The sequence below is a fragment of the Macrobrachium rosenbergii genome, chromosome 26 (genome assembly GCF_040412425.1).
Source record: "Macrobrachium rosenbergii isolate ZJJX-2024 chromosome 26, ASM4041242v1, whole genome shotgun sequence".
Taxonomy (NCBI): Eukaryota; Metazoa; Arthropoda; class Malacostraca; order Decapoda; family Palaemonidae; genus Macrobrachium; species Macrobrachium rosenbergii.
Window position 1 is genome coordinate 45704797 of NC_089766.1, and position 20000 is coordinate 45724796.

At 35.9% G+C, this 20000-nt stretch overlaps 1 protein-coding gene across 1 annotated transcript in view; it reads left to right on the forward strand.

The window, feature by feature from the left end:
* The first annotated feature begins 4675 nt into the window (after positions 1-4675).
* LOC136852835 (transmembrane protein 72-like) overlaps positions 4676-20000 on the forward strand; it is a 233908-nt gene continuing 218583 nt past the window's right edge. The window contains exon 1 of the mRNA XM_067127739.1: positions 4676-4968. The gene's annotated coding sequence lies outside the window, so the exon portion shown is untranslated. The remainder of the gene's footprint in view (positions 4969-20000) is intronic.

Consider the following 20000-nt stretch of genomic DNA (forward strand, 5'->3'; position numbering starts at 1 on the left):
TATATATATATATATATGTATATATATACCAATAGAGAGAGAGAGAGAGAGAGAGAGAGAGATAGAGCTATTGCCACAACTCTCGACGGAAACCGTACGCACACATTTAACCTTAACGCACTAATGGTAATTATGGAATGAGCTGGGTAGACTACGATACGCAGAGAGAGAGAGAGAGAGAGAGAGAGGACCCTAACTGTATTGCATGATTTATGTTAATGAAATAAACGCACGCTGTCTATATGTAGTTCAGTGCAATTCATATTTCGCTGGAATTACAATGGCGGGCGGGGGCGTGGGTGGGGTGCCCCGAGGGTTGGGGAGGGTGGCGGCTGTCCGAAATTTGGACGGGGTGCGCGCTAAACGAACCACCTATAGTTCCGATGCATAATTATTGGCGCGTGTCATATGCGAGGAAAATGGGATTTACAATTTTGTTTTGATTTGAATTTAAATTTAAATTTAATTTCTTTTAAATGTAAGTTCAAATTAATTTTTAAATTTAAATCTAAATTTAATTTTTTGAATTTAAATTTATATTTACGTTTTTTATTTAAATTTGATTTAATTTTTTTCTTAAATTTAGATTTTTATAAAATTTAAATTTAATTTTTGATTCAAATTTAAATTTACACTTTTTTATCTAAATTTACATTGTTATAAAATTTAAATTTAATTTTTTATTTAAATTTAGATTCAATTTTTTAAATTTTTATCTAAATTTACATTGTTATAAAATTTAAATTTAATTTTTTATTTAAATTTAGATTCAGTTTTTTAAAATTTAAATTTAGAGTTACATTTCTTATTTAAATTTAATTTTATAAAATTAAAATTTAAATGGTAAAATTTAAATTATATTTTAAATTTAAATTTAAATTCAAAGCAAAACGCATGTTAAAATAAAAAAAAAACACTCTGGAATAACCGGGATGACAGAAATATACAAAACCACAACACGACAGTATATTATAACACCCGAGAGACCCACTTGTTATAAATTCCAGGAAAGCGAACTCGCAAATTCTCTGAATGCCCCCCATCGCTGGATCCAATAATAACAGGGAAACAGTGCCTTCAAGAGGTGGGAGCCGACTGATTGGTCTTACACTGGAGAGAGGAAACTGTTATAGATTAGCATACGATGGTCGATTGCGGTTTGAAGAGGTGCTTAATATTCATCACACCGCTGGACTGCGGAGGGACAGTCTCCCTTCAGAGGAAGTCGTGCTGTTGGAACTTCTTCAGAAGTTCAAGCGAAGGGGCAATGTATTACTATCCTAATGCTATTCCTCTTGCATTTTAATACGTTTTTATCTCTTTATCTATTTATTGATTTATTTTTCCTCTTTTTTCTGTATTTCCCTTTACTTCCTCTTACTTCTTCCTAATGAACACCTTGATATTCTTTGGAAGCTTCAGAATTTTAAGTCAGTGGCCCCTTTGGTGGGCTTGTTCCATATGAATAGGGTTCATCTACTGAATAATAATAATAATAATAATAATAATAATAATAATAATAATAATAATAATAATAATAATAATAATCTTTGGAAGCTTGAATTTCAAGTCAGTGGCCAATTTGGTGGGTTTGTTCCATATGAATAGGTTTCATCTGCTGAATAATAATAATAATAATAATAATAATAATAATAATAATAATAATAATAATAATAATAATAATAATAATAATAATAATAATAATAATAATATTCTTTGGAAGCTTGAATTTTAAGTCAGTGGCCCCTTTGGTGGGCTTATTCCCTATGAATAGGTTTCGTCCACTGAATAATAATAATAATAATAATAATAATAATAATAATAATAATAATAATAATAATAATAATAATAATTAATAATAAAATAATAAAAATAATAATAATATGAGGCAATGCTGCTCTCATGATTTGGGACATTCTGATAGATTCCGTGATGAACAGAGAGAGTACTTTATTTCAATTATTAATTATTATTATTATTATTATTATTATTATTATTATTGAATTATTATTATGAGATTCAAGCACCAAAGAAGATGAAACCTATTCATATGGAACAAGAAGCCCATATGGAACCAAAGGGGCCACTGACTTGAAATTCAAGCTACCAAAGAACATTAAGGTGTTCATTAGGAAGAAGTAAGAGGAAGTAAAGGGAAATACAGAAAGAAGAGATCCCACTTATTAAAAAAATGAAATAAATTAAAAAATAGATAGATAGATAGATAGATAGATAGATAGATAGATAGATAGATAGAAGGAAATACCTGACAACCACTAAGCCGTGTACCCAAGCAGTGGATAGACTCCACAGTCAAGCAATATTAAAGTTGCTCCCACGATCGTCCTTAAATTGCTAGACCCAGGACCACCCTAATTACGGTTTAATATACGAATGCCTGTTGAACCCTTAGGTATGTATATATAATAATAATATTCTGCTTCCATCGGAGATACTTCGACATGATTCATCTTCTGAATAATAATAATAATAATAATAATAATAATAATAATAATAATAATAATAATAATAATAATAATAATAATAATAATAATAACATTATGCTTTTAAACATTTATTCATACAATTATTCAAATTCTGAATAATAATAATAGTAATAATAATAATAATAATAATAATAATAATAATAATAATAATAATAATAATAATAACATTATCATTTTAAACAATTATTCATACAATTAATCTTCTGAATAATAATAATAATAATAATAATAATAATAATAATAATAATAATAATAATAATAATAATAATAATAATAATTTTAAAGTGTCATCCCAAACAATTATTGTCACATTATTCATCTTCTGAATAATAATAATAATAATAATAATAATAATAATAATAATAATAATTTTAAAGTGTCATCTCAAACAATTATTATCACATTATTCATCTTCTGTATAATAATAATAATAATAATAATAATAATAATAATAATAATAATAATAATAATAATAATAATAATAATAATAATTTTAAAGTGTCATCTCAAACAATTATTATCACATTATTCATCTTCTGTATAATAATAATAATAATAATAATAATAATAATAATAATAATAATAATAATAATAATAATAATAATAATAATAATAATAAAGATTTTAAACAATTTTGCACGATGCTGTCCAATGCTGGCGAACAGCAGCGGCGGCACTACGTGCAGCAGCATCAGCGGCTCTAATAACGGTCATAACCCTATCAAATAACGACGGATCCATTAATAATGGAAACTGGAAATCACAGCTATCAACAGCCCCATTTATCCCCACATTTGTTTCCCCATTTGTTCTCTCTCTCTCTCTCTCTCTCTCTCTCTCTCTCTCTCTCTCTCTCTCTCTCTCTCTCTCTATATATATATATATATATATATATATATATAATAATATATATATTAACTATCATTTTCATTTTCTTAACCTGATGATAAACGTAGGCTTATTCATATGCAAGAAACTCTCTCTCTCTCTCTCTCTCTCTCTCTCTCTCTCTCTCTCTCTCTCTCTCTCTCTTCTGATTCTCATACAGGAAACATAGGCTCTATATAATTCCAATTTTTTTGTATATATATATGGTTTATATATATATATATATATATATATATATATATATATATATATATATATATATATAATTAACTATCATTTTCATCCTCCTAACTCTGATGGTAAAAATAGGCTTATTCATATGCAATAAAATATCTCTCTCTCTCTCTCTCTCTCTCTCTCTCTCTCTCTCTCTCTCTCTCTCTCTCTCTCATAATCTTCCCCTTCCTTTACCAAACTAATAACTGGCTAATTCATGAAAACAATTCTAATAATATTTTGCCCTCTCTCTCTCTCTCTCTCTCTCTCTCTCTCTCTCTCTCTCTCTCTCTCTCTCTCTCTCTCTCTCGTGTTGACTAGAATTTTCTCTTTGAGTGATTCTCAACAAACATAGGCCTAGGCCTAACTCCAATTTTGTCAGTCCTAACCAGTGAACACGGTTTATCTGCATTAGGAATCGAATGGAAGATATTACATACTGTATATGCTCTTTAAATGCTAGTATTATTATCTATATATAAACCTGTGGTTCATTTAGTTATGCAAAACTCCCTCCTCTGCACATTAAAGCAATTTCAACAAAATTCTCCTCTCTCTCTCTCTCTCTCGTTGCACTGAACTGAATATAGAATTTAGGCCACAAGCCAATCACTGGGACCAATGAGGTCATTCAGCGCTGAAACGGAAATTGACAAAGTTTAAAAGGTGTAACAAGAGGAAAACCTCGCAGCTGCACTATGAATCAGTTGTCAGGAGAGGGTTGAGGGAAGTAAAATGGAAAAAAGAGGATATGAACGGAGGTAAAGTAAAAGGAACGCTGCAAAGAACCTTCGCTTAAGACCCTTTCCAAAACGAACGTTAACGAAAAAAAAAAAAAACAAGTCCGAGCGGAAACAGGAAGCAAAGGATCAAAACGACGACGTACCCTTTTCCGATACACAAAAATCTCCGCCCGAAACTCCCGTATTAATGGACGTTTACAACAGGGTCCAAGGTTTACAAAACGCTTCGGACTAGCGGGAACGAGAGAAAAAAAAGAGCCCTTATCGTTCATCTGGCACCACGCGCCGTGTTATCAGGAGGAGTTCTCGTGTCGTCTCGTGCTATGCGAGTCAGTCAGTGTGCGTTCGGCCGCTGTGAGTGAGAGACGTACCGCGCCGGTCGTCCGATCGGCGTCTGTGCTCGGTGGGCGTTCCAATGAGATAATCGTCTTGTTTACCTATAAACAGACTGTCATGGGCGTGAGTCTGTGAAGAGGAATTAAACTTCGATTTTTACGGGATTCTGGACTTCGTCGAGTGAGAAAGTTTCCTCCAAATCGTCGGCCGTTGGGAAAGTTTTGTTTTGAAGGCGGGAGTTTTTTCTCTCTTTCCATTGGACGATTGAATTGTTTACGGTGATTTTTTGTTTTTCGGTTAATTTGTTTGTGTTTGCCGTGTTAATTTGGGGATTACGTGTTCACCGTGTTAGTTTGGGGATTGTGTGTGTTCACCGTGTTATTTGGGCATTATGTGTTCACCGTGTTAATTTGGGGGATTATGTGTTCACCTTGTTAATTTGGGCTTTTTGTGTTCACCGTGTTAATTTGGGCATTGTTTGTTCACCGTGTTAATATGGGCATTAATGTAGCTTTTTTTAATATGGGTTAATTGTTAGGAATTTGGGCTTTTTGTTCACCGTGTTAATTTGGGCATTGAAGTATGTTTTCTAGAATTTTTCCCGAATTTCTTGAGCCAATTTAATTTAATATATTTTTGATATATATATATATATTTTATATATATATATATTATATATACATATATATCTATATTTATTATTTTTTCCCATTTTATATTCTCATTTATGTTATCATCTAAATCATCAATATTATTATTTTGTCATTATTTTTCCTTGGGGGGCCACGTGCCCATGTGCCCCCCCACCCTCCCTCCACCGGGCTCAGCTATTGGTCAGTGCTATTGTCTGTAGACCACGTGGTAAGCTTACGACTCTTGCACGGACATTTATGTTAATTTTTGGTGTAACCGCGGACATGTTCGTTCCTTGCCATTTTGAATTTTGACCTTTAGAATTTAGAAATACCCTTAAGTAAATTATAAATCCCAAAACGTTTAAACAAAATTCGAAGTTTGTGGTATAGGCCTATAGCACGGTAAGTGCCATATAGACCTAATGGCACAATTATCGATAAGATTTCGTAAAGTATTTATTTATTGTTTTGCTTTTTTATTTGTATGATGTCATTGTAAAGTCTTACGTGTGATATAATTCCCTTATAGCCTTTCCTCCAAGCACTGTCCCCTGTCTAGAGTCAAGTGGTGCTACTTATTAACGTTCCTTGCAGCCTGCCTTCCTTAGGGTTCCCTAGCTGCTAAAGCTCCTTTCGTTCCCTTTTACCGTACCTCCTTTCATATTCTCTTAATCTTAGTTTCCCACCCTCTTCTAACAGTTGATTCTTAGGGCAACTGCTTTGAGGTTTTCCTCCTGTTACGCCTTTTAAGCCTTTTACTGTCAGTTGCCGTTTCAGCGCCGAATGGCCTCGTTGGTCCCAGTGCTTGGGCTTTGGTCTAAATTCTATATTCAGTTGTACGCGTCGCCTACTCCGGGATGCTAGTACTGAACATGGCGGAAGGTGCTAGTACTAAAAATGGCGGAAGATCCATGGGACGCCGTGTTTAGTACTAGCCCCACGGGGATCAAAGGACTATATACACCCATTCCTGTATTGTGTGGTCGACATATATTAATAAATAAATGATAACTTTGTGCGGCCTTCTACCTTACATTTACCTTACGGTGCTTAGTACTAGCACCTCGGAGTAGATGACGCGTGATAACAAGCCAGTGTAGCGCCCGTCCAATTTATCTTTTAACATATATGCCCGTCTTACTCTCGGTACGAAAACAGGCCATTATGAAGTGTTAACTCCTTCCTTTTGTATACTATAGTTGTATTTCGGTATTTTTTTAAGGGCTATAATTTTCTGTAGTTTGAAAGCGTTTTTTTTATTTATTTACGATTCAGTTTTTTTTTTATTTCGTAAACTTTCGTCTTATTGGTCTGTGCATTTTTATTGCTCCCACATTTTTGAAAGTGTTTTTAATTACGATTTAGTTTTTTTTTTTACATTTCGTAAACTTTCCTCTTATTGGTCTGTGCATTTATTATGCGCAATATTGACAGTTATTTTCTTCTGTAGCCATGCTTTGGAACCCCAGTTCAACTTGTGTTTTCTTTGAATACCGTGATCGTTCCTGATTTAAGAACTTTTTTGTTTTTATTCAGGGTAAGGGTCTCGTGTCATTTCTCCTTTTATTATTGGCGAGTTGTCCAACCCACCATCCTTTACGAAGAGAGAGAGAGAGAGAGAGAGAGAGAGAGAGAGAGAGAGAGAGAGAGAGAGAGACTGATTGACAGATGGCTAGTGTAGGCTATATATGTACATATATATGAGATGTACTAATATATATGTATATATATACGGTATATATATATGATTTGTACTAGTATATGTATATATATATGTATATATATATGTATATATATATATATATATATATATATATATATATATATATATATATATATATGTATGTATATTGCGTCCCTTTGTGAAATAAAAACTTTGTAATATACAAAAAAATTAAGTCATATGAAGTTATGAAGGTCATATGTTGTAGGCTCATTATAGTGTAGTCCATTATGACTATGTGGTTTTAGTTTTATGAAAAGAAAACGATCGTTCCTGCTTTGTCTGTCCGTCTGTACTTTTTTCTGTCCGCCCTCGGATCTTAGAAAGTACCGAGGCTAGAGGGCTGCAAATTGGTATGTTGATCATCCACCCTCCAGTCATCTAACATACCAAATTGCAGCCCTCTAGCCCCAGTAGTTTTTATTTAAGGTTAAAGCTAGCCATAATCGTGCATCTGGTAACGGTATAGGCCAGGCCACCACCGGCCCGTGGTTAAAGTTTCATAGGTCGCAACTCATACAGCATTATACCGAGACCACCGAAAGGTAATCTATTTTCCGTGGCCTTGATTATACGATGTACAGAAAACTCGATTGCGCCGAAAACTTTTTTTTTTTACTTGTTTTTCTTTGCCAACAGCACAGTTCGTTGATGCCTAATTTGTCTGCTGAAATGTAGTGAGAAAGACTCCTTTTGATGTAGGTAATTGCACAGTTCGAAAATGTTTTCATTTTATAAAAAATACTTGTCTTAGGTTGTTAGCCTTGATGACTTCCGTTCGGGAGAGTTCAAAAGAGTTTGGTCATAAAATTCGTTTTTTTTTTTTTTTTGTCAATACAAGTTAATCGTACTTTCTTGACTTGACGAGAATCTAAAGTATGCTAAAGTTCCTTTCTTGTTGATGGGTTTCTCGATGAAGTTTGTTGATGTACTTTTGATTATGTCCAAAGCTGCTTCCTTTACTTAATGATAGTGATATATATGTATATTTATAATTTATATATATATATATATATATATATATATATATATAAATTTATATATATATATGCTATATATAATGTTTACATTTTATATTTATATATAAATATATTCATACATACATACATTCATACATACATTAGATATGCATATTATATATATATATATATATATATATATATATATATATATATATATATATATATATATATATATGTATATATATATATATATATATATATATATATATATATATATATATATATATATATATATATATATATATATATATTTAAGCAACAGTCATGTCCGGTTGGGTATTTTATTGGAAACAAAAGAAACAGTCTAGTTTGGTAACTCTTGCCATTTTAGTTGCCTACATGGAAACAGCTGGTTGCCATTTACTGGAATAAGAACAACCCTTTGCCATTTTAGTTGCTGATAAGGAGATTGATTTTGCCGTGACTTTTGTTTATACTAAAGTAGTCCTTATCAGTTCCCTTGCTGATACAGGAAGGACTGACTTGCCATATGCCATTTTAATTGCCGATGTTATTGCCAAGTGGTTCTTGCCATATCTGGTGCAATGCCTGCCAGTGCATTTATTAGAACCATGTGCTGATTTTCCTTTCAGAAGGAGCGATTTTAAACTTTGCCTATTAAGCCTGTGAGATACCCAGGACCCAGTGAGTCTTGGTGATGCATGTATGTTACTCATCTGAGCTCTGAGTGAGAGCCTTTGTGGTGCCTAGAGTTCTCAGAGGACACGCAATTTTTTTTTTTTTTTTTTTTTAAGTCTTTCTGATCATCCCACTCGTATTATAGATAACCTGTTGCTTTGGGGACCCCAGTATTCACCCTGTATGACTCTTTTTAGCTTCCTAAGAAACTATGTAAAATCTATTTAGGATTTTAGCAGGACTGCTGCTTGGGTCCACTGTGGCTTCAGATAAAGAGCCCTTTGGAAATGTTTCTTGGCATTTATGGTAAAACATTTTTGACACTGTTGTGCCTTCATGAGAAAATGATAAGACTTCATCTGGTCTCTGTGCTTTTTGAAGAGAGGTTTCATGAGGTGTTTATCTTTTAGAAGAAGTGCCGTTATGCCCTTCCAGACACGGTTACTCAAGAGTGTTTTTAACCATATATCTGGAGAAAGCCTTCTTGCATCAAGAGGGAAGAAGCCTTTTTGACACTTCTTGCATTTGGAGGGGGCCTTTATGGTCCCTAATGATTTTCGTACAGAAAGCATTCATTACTCCTCGGGGCTTTCGTAAGAAAATGTTGGCGTCTCTGTGTTTTTAGCAGAAAGCCGTTATGATGCTTTTATGTCCCTTGAACGGCCTTGTAGCCCCTTATACATTTATTAGACTGTGCCTTTCCTCAGAAATAGTCTGAGGTCCTTTTTCTGTTCCTAGACGTAAACCTCTATGACGCCTCTATGTGCTTTTAGGCGAAAGCCTATCGGAAGGAACTTTGTGGGAAAACGAGTAAAAAATGCGCCGAAGTTTCTTCGTCGCAATAGAGTTTTCTGTACGGCGTATAATCAAGGCCACCGTAATTAGATCTATCTTTCGGTGGTCTCGGCATAATGCTGTATGAGCCGCGACCCATGGAACTTTAACCACGGCCCAGATGTGGCCTGTTCTATATCGTTGTCAGAAGCACGATTATGGCTAACTTTAACCTTAAATTGAATAAAAACTACTGAGGCTAGAGGGCTGCAATTTGGTATCTTTGATGACTGGAGGGTCGATGAGCAACGTACCAATTTGCTGCCCTCTAGCCTCAGTAGCTTTTAAGATCTGAGGGCGGACAGAAAAAGTGCGGACGGACGGACAAAGGCGGCATAATAGTTTTCTTTTACGGAAAACAAAAAACGGGAGGCGATAGGGGATTGGAAGAATGTGTCTCACGCCGCCGGCGACGTCCCATTGTGCGCGTTTTAAGCAAAATCTCTCTTTTTCCGAGCGAAGACGCCACTAAAAAGATACTTTATGATCCCCGCAAAGGGGCCATGATCCCTCTTGACGGCGCCTTGAGGTCGTATTAAAGCCATGAATATAAACCCGACGGCGTCGCCCGTTGTATTCTGCAGCGCCAGGGGCTTCAGTCTTGCAGGTGGGAGGAACCGTTACGTCCTATTGTCTCTTATTGATATTTTCTTGCGGGTCTTTAAGGAGATTGAATGTGATTTACCGTGGGGTTTTACACTCCTCTGGCCATACATTCTCTCATAATCCCCGTCGGGAGGGTACCGCCGTCAGTACACCTCCTGCTGCAGTGCGCTGTAGGCTTTACTTAAGGTCCTTTGTAGCGTCCCTTCCTTAGGCCCCTAGCTGCGACCCCTGTCATTCATTTTACTGTACCTCCGTTCACATTCTGTTTCTTCCGTCTTACTTTCCAGCCTCTCGTAACAATTGATTCATAGTGCAACTGCGAGGCTTTCCTACTGTTACACCTTTCAAGTCTTCTTACTGTTAATTTTCCCTTTCAGCGCCGAATGACCTCATAGGTCCCAGAGCTTGGAATTTGACCAGAATTCTATATTCTGTTCTATTCTTTTACGTGCCTCAAATCCACAGTATTCGAATCAGCTCCTTAGTAGTCCTTCCGTGTTTCATAAACTCGTTGGCAACATCGGGCAACGTCGAGCTATTTCGTACCCTGTCCTTTTAGCGCTGAATGACCTCGTAGGTTCCCAGAGATTGGCCTTTGGCTAAAATTCTACATTCTATTCTTTTACTTGCCTCAAATCCACAGTATTCGAATTAGCTCTTGAGTAGTCCTTTCATATTTCATAAACTCGTTGCCAACATCGAGCAACATCGAGCTATTTCGTTCCCTGTACTTTTATTTTTCTTTCCTTTTTGCTGTTGGAAGAGAAGTTCCAAAGTAAAGGCTCAGATATTTAGGATGCAGCACACAGCAGCAGTTCCTGTATTGTCTAATTATTAATTTTGTAGTGGGAATAAACTTTTTAAAAAATGAGAATATATAAAATGTATACTTTTGCGTGACAAATCGAAGGATTCAAGCTGAAAGGAAATTGAAAATCGCTTCTTTTGTGACGGAGAATCCAGCTTGAATTGACCTGAATATAGAATTTAGGCCAAAGACCAAGCACTGGAACCAATGTGGTCATTCAGCGCTGAAACGGAAATTGACAGTAAAAGGTTTGAAAGGTGTAACAGGAGGAAAACCTCAAAGCTGTTGCACTATGAATCAATTGTTAAGAGAGGGTTGAGGAAAGTAAGATGGAAGAAAGAGAATAATGAACGGAGTTACAGCAAAACGAATGAAAGGGGTTGCATCTAGGGGCCTTTAGAAGGGACGCTTCAGAGAACCTTAAGCAACGCCTACGGTGCACCTTATGCTACGGGGGTATCCAGCTCGAAGAACGAACTGCATTGCGTAATGTCATAGCTTATCGCGGATCTTCATTTTGAAAAGCGCAGAGAATTTTGGGTAAAAGGGAGACTGGTGTGCAGTGCGGCGTCCTTTAGTAGAGAGGAAAGGAAAATGACTCTTAACGTCCTCGTCTCTAGCAAGAAATTTTATCTGGCGTGTGGTGGATTTTAAAGGAAAGTGAGTGGTTATATGCTAGGGAAGCTCCGTGCATTGGAATTTTTCAGTTTGAAATTGAAAACTATTAACAATTGAATACTATTATTATTATTATTATTATTATTATTATTATTATTATTATTATTATTATTATTCAGAAGATGAAACCTATTCATATGGAACAAGCCCACCAAAAAACTGACTTGAAATTCAACTATTATTATTATTATTATTATTATTATTATTATTATTATTATTATTATTATTATTATTCAGAAGATGAACCCTATTCGTATGGAACAAGCCCACCAAAGGGGCCACTGACTTGAACTTCAAGCTTCCAAAGAATATTAAGGTGTTCATTAGGAAGAAGTAAGAGGAAGTAAATGGAAATACAAAATGAAGAGACCCCACTTATTAACCTTGAAAAATAGAATAATAAATAAATAAAAACGTATTAAAATGCAAGGAGAATAGAATTAACGTAAGTGATGTTTCCATTTTAAAAGAAAATATTTTTTTGATGTGGGATCTTGTCATGAAGATAATGAGGTACGTTAAAGCTGTAATTATATCCACTGTGTACGTAACCATTTTTGAGTCCGTGTACCCTGTGGGTCCACGGTGGGAATTTTTCGTTTTATTTAATCTTCACAGGGTTCATTTCCCGAAGGCGGGTTGGTTAGTGCAGCCAGTGCACCTCGCGCGCGGTGTACTGTAGGCATTATTTAAGGGTCCTTCCTTAGGCCCCTAGCTGCGACTCGTTTCATTCCTTTAACTGTACCTCCGTTTATATTATCTTTATATTCCATCTTGCTATCCAGCCTCTCCTTGCAATTGATTCATAGTGCAACTGCTTTGAGATTTTCCTCCTGTTACACCTTTCAGACCTTTTTACTGTCAATCTCCGTTTCAGCGATGAATGACCTCTTAGGTCCCAGTGCTTAGCCTTTGGCCAAAATTCTATATTCTATTCTAATACCTCCTTACGATGCGATGTACATGTTACAAATATACATATATATATATATATATATATATATATATATATATATATGTATATATATATATATATATATATATATATATATATATATATATATATATATATATATATATGTATATATGTACTGTGTATATCCGCAAAGAACCTTTATACATGAACGTCGTGATTTCTCAGTTTTAAGTCTTTTGTGTAGCCTACTCGGTGCTTGCTTGCTTTCGGGATGAGGCAAGCGCAGCCTCCGAGTTCATTATCCACAATTTGCTGTGTTTGAAAAGAGTTCTTTGTCTTCCACAATTTTCGTTCAGCTGCGGTTTTTGTCGAGTTTGAGTTCAGTTTTTGCTTTCTCGTGTAATTTCATTCTGGGTAGACGTCATTCGTTGTTTTTTTTCGTTTTCTGTACCAGAAAACTATTGTGCCGGCTTTGTCTGTCCGTCCTCACTTTTTCTGTCCGCCCTCAGATCTTAAAAACTACTGAGGCTAGAGGGCTGCAAATTGGTATGTTGATCATCCACCCTCCAGTCATCAAACGTACCAAATTGCAGCCCTCTAGCCTCAGTAGTTTTTATTTTATTTAAGGTTAAATTTAGCCATAATCGTGCTTCTGGCAACGATATAGGATAGGCCACCGCCAGGCCTTGGTTGAAGTTTCGAGGGTCGCGGTTCATGCATCATTAAACCGAGGCCACCGAAAGATAGAGCTGTTTTCGGTGGCCTTGATTATACGCCGTGCAGAAAACTCGATTACGCCGAAGAAACTTCGGCGCATTTTTTTACTTGTCTTTCTCATATAACTTTGTACTCCTTGAACTTCATTCGTTGTGTTTTTTTGTTTTTCGCTCTATCCCTTCCTTCCTTTACTGCACCTCCGTTCATATTCTCTTTCTTCCATCTTACTTTCCTCAACGCTCTCCGAACAATTGATTCATAGTGCTTCAACTGCAAAAGATTTTATTTCCTCCTGTCACACCTTTCAGACCTATAGAACATTAAGACTTTTTGATAGCCAATCAGGTGTAGGTTACACATACTGTAAGTTAATGTAACACTGTTCGTGGTGGCATAAAAAAAATATATATTTTTATTTACGTTTTCAGCCGCAGCAAAAAATCTACTACGTCAGAGTTCCATGGACGCAACAACTCCAGGACTTATTCAGTGAGAGTTCTCTCTCCCAGCTCTTTAAAACGTTCCCTCACAGCTTTTATACTCGACGTGACTTGGAGTTCTTATCATTCGTCCTCTTTGATGAAATGAGTCCTGGATGCTGTTGGTGATATTGTCATGCGGCGTGATGACCACTCCGTTTGTTTATATGTTTGTTTGGTTGTTTGTTTGGGCTAATTGGAATGTGATTGTTTCAGCTGTACTCTCCTCCTAGGTTGTAGACGCGTTTTGTTGTTGGCGGAAGTAAAATGGGCATGTATGTGAATGAGTATAGCCTATATTTATACATATAGCCTATATATATACATGTATAGTATATATATATATATATATATATATATATATATATATATATATATATATATATATATATATATGTATTATATATGGTGAAATGAACACATGGAAACGTGTTTCACAGAAATATATACATATATGTATACACACATTATACACATACACGTATTATACACACATTCATACATATCTATGTGTGTGTAAATGATTTGCTTTTTAATAAATGCCTACATTTATGTATGCATGTATTTCATTCCATTTATTGTACTGTGCAAAGATTAGCCTATATGGATCTATATATGTATATATATATATATGTATGTGTGTGTGTGTGTGTGTGTGTGTTTGTGTGTTAAGTTATTCCTTTTAAGACATCGATTAATCAGACAGTTGGTTTATAAATATTGAGTATCATTAAAGCTTGCACATCTAACTTACTTTCTCAACCGAAAACAAAAACAATTTCCCCCAGGCTCGTTATCCCGTAAGGGGGATAGCGCCGTTAGTGCACCCCATGCGGTGCACTATAGGCATTACTTAAGGTTCTTCGCGGCGTCCCTCAGACCCCTAGCTGCAACCCCTTTCGTTTCTTTTGCTCTACCTTCATTCATAATCCTCTTTCTCCCATCTTACTTTCCTCAATCCTCTCCTAACAATTGATTCACAGTGCAGCTGCTTTGAGGTTTTCCTCCTGGGGCCTAAGGAACGCTGCAAAGAACCTTTAGTAATGCCTACAGTGCACCCCGTGAGGTGCACTAACGGCACTACCCCCCTTAGGGGGATACTACTGAGTGGAGGTACCATGTTACCCCCCCTGATATTTTGTCCTGGGAAGCCTCGTCACCCCGGCAGATGGATTAGCCAATCACCTTGAAATATGTGCGTGTTTTGCTGCGACCTTTATTACCAATCGGATCACACTGGTGAGGTCATTTGCCCGTCGGGTCGTAAGTGGTGGTGGGTTTTGGTTGTAGTAGTATGAATTTTGAGAGAGAGAGAGAGAGAGAGAGAGAGAGAGAGAGAGAGAGAGAGAGAGAGAAATTTTTTAGTTGGGAGGGACTGTTAAATATAGGGTTCTTACTATAAACTATACCCGTATATATATATATATAGTATATATATATTTATATTTATATTTATATATATATATTACATATATATATAGATATATATATACATATATATATAAATATATATATATATATATATATATATATATATATATATATATATATAGAGAGAGAGAGAGAGAGAGAGAGAGAGAGAGAGAGAGAGAGAGAGAGCTGAGGTGATGGGTTAGACTCTTAGAGAAAGACAAACAGATTTGGAAAATAAGAAAACGTTATGCATTGTCCGCTGAGAGAGAGAGAGAGAGAGAGAGAGAGAGAGAGAGAGAGAGAGAGAGAGAGAGAGAGAGAGAGAGAATGCATCTTCTTGACCTCATAAATACTAGGATTCCAGTCGGCACAAGTTTGCTCATCCCGGCATCTTGATGCATCAGAAACTCTCCCGAGGAGCTTTATTCAGAGGCTCAACCTCTTACCGTCGTAACTGCCTGCTCAAGCAAGCAGGGCCTTAGTGATTCATCGTGGTATGCTCTTTAATTATACTCTCTCTCTCTCTCTCTCTCTCTCTCTCTCTCTCTCTCTCTCTCTCTCTCTCTCTCTCTCTCTCTACACAGTCTGACAGATAGACGATGGTGTTATCGACTGGTATCGGAACTGGATTAAGGTTGGGCTAACACACATATATATATATATATATATATATATATATATATATATATATATATATATATATATATATATATATATATATATATATATATATATATAATGTATGTATTACCACGATGAGGTATAGACCAAAAAGGAGATAAATCAAGACATATAAAGTCGACAAACTTTACTTTATTATATGAAATCCGATATACTCTTACCCTACCCATTTATTGATAACTATACGTCTTTAGTTCTGACGCAGCCATGCTTATAAGGGCGAGGTACTACCAGATATTTACACGTAAATATATTAATAGTCGTAAAGCTATTACTAAACCCGGTAGAGCCTCCATTCAATTATTCAGCCTTCGGAGGGCCAGCCATCCTCAACGCAATTACGGGATCGGGTTCGTATATTGAATTAAATTACCGAGAACCGGTAGCGAAGCAATAAATTAATGGCTTAGCGGCAGGTATTACTTAAGGTACTTTGCGGCGTCCCGTAGGCCCCTAGCTGGAACCCCTTTCGTTCATTTTTACCATATATCGCCGTTCGTAGTGTTTCTGCCATTTTAATTTCCTCAACCTTCTCCTGACAGTTGATTCATAGGGCGACTGCAAAAGGTTTTATTTCCTGCTGTTACACATTTCAAACCTTTTTTATTTTCAGGTTTCCATTTCAGTGCTGAATGACCTAATCTTAGGTCCCAGCGCCTGGTCTTTGGCCTAAATTATATTACACTGACAGGCCTCATCACTCATGTATGTATATATACATATGTATATATATATATAATGTTTGTATATGTGTGTAATATATACTTATGTTTATATATACATATATATATATATCTGAAAGTTAGAAATAAATAGGCTAATGTTTTGTACTATTTTATGTCTACTGTAAATCCTTATAGCATTGCGTATAGATTTTATTATGTAAATGTATTTTTATATATCTATTGTGTACATGTGTAATATATAGGCTAGTTATGTATATATATATACATATATATATCTGTGAAAGTTAGAAATATATAGGCTGTTTTTTTACTATTTTATGTCTACTGTAAATCCTTATAACCAAGCGTACAGATTTTATGTAAAATGTATTTTTATACATCTACTGAATAATGCCTTTTCCAATAATCATGAAATAAAAAAAATGTATTACATTGACACAACTGAACGCAGTAGTTAACAGATATCCGTGTCAATTACCCGCGTTAGAATTGATCCGATCCAGCCGATATCGGTGTCATATATACCAGTTAGAAAGTGATACCGAGAGAGAGAGAGAGAGAGAGAGAGAGAGAGAGAGAGAGAGAGAGAGAGAGAGAGAGAGAGATTGCTCTGCAGGATCGAGTATGTCTGACCCGTGCAGATCACTGGCGTCATATTGCAGTAACTTGTGTGTTATATCACCTGTGGATTTTTATGTGCGATATATATCTTCCGTCAGAGGAGATTGAAAGATGCTTGTTTTCAGTATTTTATGGAACTTGATTTAAGAATTTTTTTTTCACTGTTTAAGGGTATTCAGAATTTTTTTTTTACTGTTTAAGGGTATTCAGGATTTATTTAACTGTTTCAGGTTTTTTTTTTTTTACTTTTCTGATTAAGGGTATTCAGATTTTTTTTGTACTTTTTATGGGTATTCAGAATTTATGTTACCGTTTCAGGATGTTTTTTACCTTTCTGTTTGAGGGTATTCAGAATTTTTTTACTCTTTAAGGGTATTCAGAATTTATTTTACTGTTTCAGGTTATTTTACTTTTCTGTTTAGGGGACTCAGGATTTTTTTTGCTGTTTAAAGGTACTCAGATTGTTTATTGTTTAATGGTATACAGATTTTTTGGTACTGTTTAAGGGTATTCAATTTTTTACTGTTTATGGGTATTCAGAACTTTTTGACTGTTTAATGGTATTCAGACTTTTTTACTGTTCCAGTCTATTCAGATTTTTTCATACTGGTTAAGGGTATTCAGGATTTTTTTTTTTTTACTGTTTAAGGGTATTCAGAATATTTTTTTTTTTACGATTTTAGGCTATTCAGATTTTTTTTTACTGTTTATTTTTTTTTTTGATTTTAGGCTATTCAGATTTTTTTTTTTTTTTACTGTTTAAGGGTATTCAGAATATTTTTTTTACGATTTTAGGCTATTCAGATTTTTTTTTACTATTTATGGGCATTCAGATTTTTTTTAATGTTTATGGGTATTCGGGATTTTATTTTTACTCTTTAAGGGTATTTAGAATTTTTTTTACTGTTTAATGGTATTCAGATTTTTTTTAGCTACAAAGTCTCACCCTGGTTTGGGTAGAATAAAACCAGTGCAGAGAGTCAGTAGAGAAGGACTGAAAGGGAGAAGAACTGAGCAAAGGTATTTTTGAGGGTCCTGTTCTGGATTTTCCGAAATTTGAGACTCGTAAACATTCCTCTTCGCTTGGAGATAATACAAAAAACAGAATTATCAGAATTATATCACGTGATTCAGATCCGCCCACATACCTAAGTTCTGATGCTTCTTCCTCCCTTCCTCTTTCCCTTCCTCCCCCTCTCCCTCTCTCCCTCTCTCCCTCTCTCCCTCTCTCCCTCCCGGAATCCCGTGCCATAATGTGCATTGGTAGTGTCTTATTTTCCTGGAGCGTGAATTAGGAATTATGACCGACATAAAACAAGACAGAATATTCCGGTTTTCAGGAGACTTCTGGCGCCGCTCCGCCAGAGATTGAAAGTCGCGAAGCCTTTAGGAATGCAGGAAAGCAAATAGTAGTATATACATACATATGTATATATAGATATACGTACATATATTGTATGTATATGTATATATATACACGTATAAATACCTCTATGTACGTACATACACATATTATGTATGTACCCCATGTATACATGTAGGTGTGTGTTTGAGTGCATGCATTGGAATGAAGCCACGAGCCGACATATACTCGCATATTCCAACGGGAATATGCGAGCCACCCCTTATAGAAACGGGAATAAGCTGGGAATAAGAATTCCAGCGGAAAATGACTGGGGAACTCGGTTAAGCTAATTTTTACTTCAGTCAAATTGGTTTAGGTGAAATCTGTTGCATCTGGACAGGGCGGTAATGCATAATTCCACATAACCTTGATGGTAGGTCGTATTTGAGAATATCATTCCGTTGTCGACAGAGTGGATGTCGTTCCGCTGTCGACAGCGTGGATGGCATTCCGTTGCTGACAACGTGGATGTCATTCCGTTGAAGACAGCGTGGATGGCATTCCGTTGTCGACAGCGTGGATATCATTCCGTTGTCGACAGCGTGGATGGCAGTCCGTTGTCGACAGCGTGGATGGCATTCCGTTGTCGACAGCGTGGATATCATTCCGTTGTCGACAGCGTGGATGGCATTTCGTTGTCGACAGCGTGGGTGTCATTCCGTTGTCGACAACGTGGATGTCATTCTGTTGTCGACAGCTTGGATGTCATTTCGTTGTTGACAGCGTGGATGTCATTCCGTTATCGATAACGTGGCTATCATTCCGTTAACGTGGATATCATTCCATTGTCGACAAGGATGTTATTCCGTTGTCGGCACCGTGGATATCATTCCGTTGTCGATAAGGTGGTAATCATTCCGTTGTCGACAGCGTGAATGTCATTCCGTTGTCGACAGCGTGGATGTCATTCCGTTGTCGACAGCGTGGATGTCATTCCGTTGGCGACAGCGTGGATGTCGTTCCATTGCCGACAACGTGGATGTCATTCCATTGTCGACAGCGTGGATGTCATTCCTTTATCTGGAACGCCATAAATCATACCTTTACCGAAAAGGCCATGAAATAATGTTTGGGCCTTGACGTCACAGCCTTATGTTATGTTATGTTATGTTATGTTATTCGACGGGCGTAGCAATAACGCTCGTCAAAGAGATGACGCATCAGCGGCCAGGGACTGCGATGGGCGTCGTTATTAAGGGTGGTGTTTGATGTGGACGTCCTTTTATGTGTATCTTTAGGGTCGATCCTTGGAAGTTGTATATACTAATTTATTAAGGGTGTATATATGGAAGGCTTGTGCCGGAGTGTGGATGGGTACTGGGGATGTGTGTATGTTTGTAATCTCTCTCTCTCTCTCTCTCTCTCTCTCTCTCTCTCTCTCTCTCTCTCTCTCTCTCTCTCTCTCTTCTCCAAGCTCATTCAGCACTTGTTTCAAGTGGTAAATAAT